Source organism: Benincasa hispida, chromosome 6, assembly GCF_027475165.1.
Source record: "Benincasa hispida cultivar pf3 chromosome 6, pf3_genome.v1.1, whole genome shotgun sequence".
Taxonomy (NCBI): Eukaryota; Viridiplantae; Streptophyta; class Magnoliopsida; order Cucurbitales; family Cucurbitaceae; genus Benincasa; species Benincasa hispida.
Genome location: NC_143483.1, coordinates 56,523,637 through 56,526,581, shown reverse-complemented (window position 1 = coordinate 56,526,581; position 2,945 = coordinate 56,523,637). Strand labels below are relative to the sequence as shown.

The 2,945-nt window shown below is 27.6% G+C and overlaps 1 non-coding gene across 1 annotated transcript; it reads left to right on the top strand.

The window, feature by feature from the left end:
* The first annotated feature begins 1,891 nt into the window (after positions 1-1,891).
* LOC120080651 (U6 spliceosomal RNA) lies at positions 1,892-1,993 on the top strand. The gene has a single exon (XR_005482603.1). It is a non-coding gene; the product is annotated as a U6 spliceosomal RNA (small nuclear RNA).
* The last annotated feature ends 952 nt before the right edge of the window (positions 1,994-2,945 follow it).

The window sequence follows — 2,945 nt, the reverse complement described above, 5'->3', positions numbered from 1 at the left end:
TAGATTATTCAGATCAAATTTTAAAAAATTACAAATTACAAATTAAAAAAATTTAAAAGTCAATATTCAACCAATGAAGGAATTCTCCACGCATATTTTAGTGCATCGGGAGTTTCCCTAACTCCGTGCGTCGGTTGTTCCTAAAACTCCTGACGCATAGAAGAGCGCGTCGGGAGTTTCTAGAAATCCTGACAACGTATACTAGCTATCGGGAGTTGGGGAACTCCCAACGCGCTCTTCTATGCGTCGAGAGTTCCACTCCCAACAGATTTTTCTTGACCAAACTCCCGACGATACGTTTGTCATTGGGAGAGGATCTCCCGACGTGTTTACCACCATTTCTGAGTGATTTTGGGCGTTGGGAGAAGTGCGATTTCTTGTAGTGAGTAATACCAGTAATAGGAACATAATTAAAATTTGCACACAAACAAAACAAAACAGAATAAAATTGTTACCAGGAATCAATATATATACTAAAACAATTTCATCATAAAACAAAAAGGAAAAAAACTTGAATAAAACAAAATGAATTATAAAAATAATATTCAATACAATGGCATGAAGCAACCAACGAGAACGCATAAATCAGAAGAAAAAAAATTGTTAATGTGCAATCTACCTTAACCGAGGTCAGAATCTAAAACCACAGAATCAAAAGAATTTTTATCCACAAAATTGTATTCCTATACAAGAATGTATTTATCAAAACAGAATTAAAAACACCTCTAAGATTGTTATTGAACAAAACACAAAACACATAAAAATCATATACATTAAACATGTGAGCCCAACAAATTTATATGGTCTCCTTAAGACAAATTTATTCACTCTAGTGTCTAAGTTTAGAGAATAATTACCTCCTAGATAGAATAGATTACCTTTCTTCTCGAAGTAGCACTATGTCCAGGAGACCAACGAATTAAATTTTGTAAATATATCGAACTTCAACAATTTTGAATGGACAAAAATGATAAATAAAACATCAAAAAAACAAATTGAAAAAATGATTTATTTATAGACTACTTCGTGGTTATTCGAATAGTCGTATCTTTTCATAAATTTAGTTATTCATGAAAGAATATAGTTTATAGTATTGAAAAGATGCAACCGTACGTGAAAGTTACATACCATTTATTTGTCAAAAAAATATTTGAGATTAAAGACTAAATGCACCCATACATATAATCAATAAACACAAAACCTTTCCATGTTTTTAGGGTCATTCACATACTTTAAGGTAGACAATTCAATAGGTCAGAAAAGCAAGAATCACCTTAGGCCAAGTATGTTTCAATCATAGAGTTTCACTATGATATCGAATAGGGATAATTCCTTGCTGGTATAGATAATTATCGATTCTATTGTTCCCATCCATCTTTCGTCGGCACATGAAACCAATGAAATAAAAAATAGGGTAAATATGAATTTATATCCGTGAACTTTAATGTTATCAATTAAAGTCTTAAACTAATAATTGTATCAATTTAAATCTCGAACTTTTATATGTATATCAGTTTACATCTTCCTCCAAATTTCATTGGATCGATATTGTGTGAAACTTATAATTTAAGTCAATTAAACTCCTAATTTTGTAACAATCAATCATTGTAAACTTATCATTACGAGTACTTTTGAAAATCATCACTGCATTAATTCTTAAAAGTGTTTAGAATTCTTCAAATGTCAATTTTACAAAATGGACAATTATAGTAAATACATGGACGGTATTCAAAAGAAATTTTGTTTAAGAGTCTAAATTGATTCAATTATGAAAGTTTAAAGGGTTTAATTGATATAATTCTAAGTTTCACAAGATATTTTTCAAAGGTAACATAATGAAGAGTGAAATTGATACATTTACTAATGTTCAGCATTCAAATTTTACAACACTGTCCCTTCAGAGACATCTGAAAAAATTGGAACAATACAAAGAAGATTAGCATTACTTACGCAAGGATCACACACAGTACAAATTGAAAAATAGTCCAATTTTTTTTTAAAAAAAAATTATAATCCTAAAATTTAAAAGTACAAATTGATATTTTTGCTAAAGAAAAGTAATAAGTCTGTGAAAATTAAACAATAACATGAATATTTATAAAAGCATGATTTAACCTTACAGCCCTAAAAACATGGAAGGAGATGTGGATATGGTCACTTGAGGGTCAAGGTTGAATGATTTAATATATTTTTGTGGCTAGCTATGTTTAATATGGACAGTGTTTTCCAATAAAATGGAAAAGTTGCTACCAACCAATCAATGAATAAATAAATAAAAACTATTAATGGAAGATAGAATAAAAACAATTCAATATAAAATTATCCAAATAAACTTTGAAAGCAAAATTAAAAATCAGGAAAGTTACATTTTGAATGTTTTTTTTTTCTCTATATAGATTTAAATTTCTAATATTTTGGTCATTTATCAAAGTTTTATCCTTCATCTTTGAAAATTTCAATTTCAATTTTATTCTTCATGTAACTGATTTTTCTTTTCAAGAATAATATTTAGGAAAAAAATTCTTACCCTAACACTTTCGCAATCAATTTTTATCTTAAACTTTTACTTTCATTAAATTGAACTCCAAACTTAGATATTTGTTACAATTTTAACTTTAAATTTTACCTTCTAATAAATTTTTCTTTGAAAATGTGTTAAAAAGAAAAATATTCTCATATGCTTTCAATAATTTATAAAACATTTAATTTGCATGGTACAAAATTATGATGATAAGACTTTAAAAGAAAAATGACATTAAAGCTAAATTATTGCTAAAAATTGTGAAGTTTCGAAAAGTTATTAAATGCTTCGATTTATGCATATTTCAAACTCGAATTAAAGTTGTGCATTATTTGATATGAATGATCAAATTTAGTGAATTAAGGAGTTTTTTTTTTAATTAGTGCGTGAATTAATAAAAATTGTAAAAACAGGTTAGAAATTG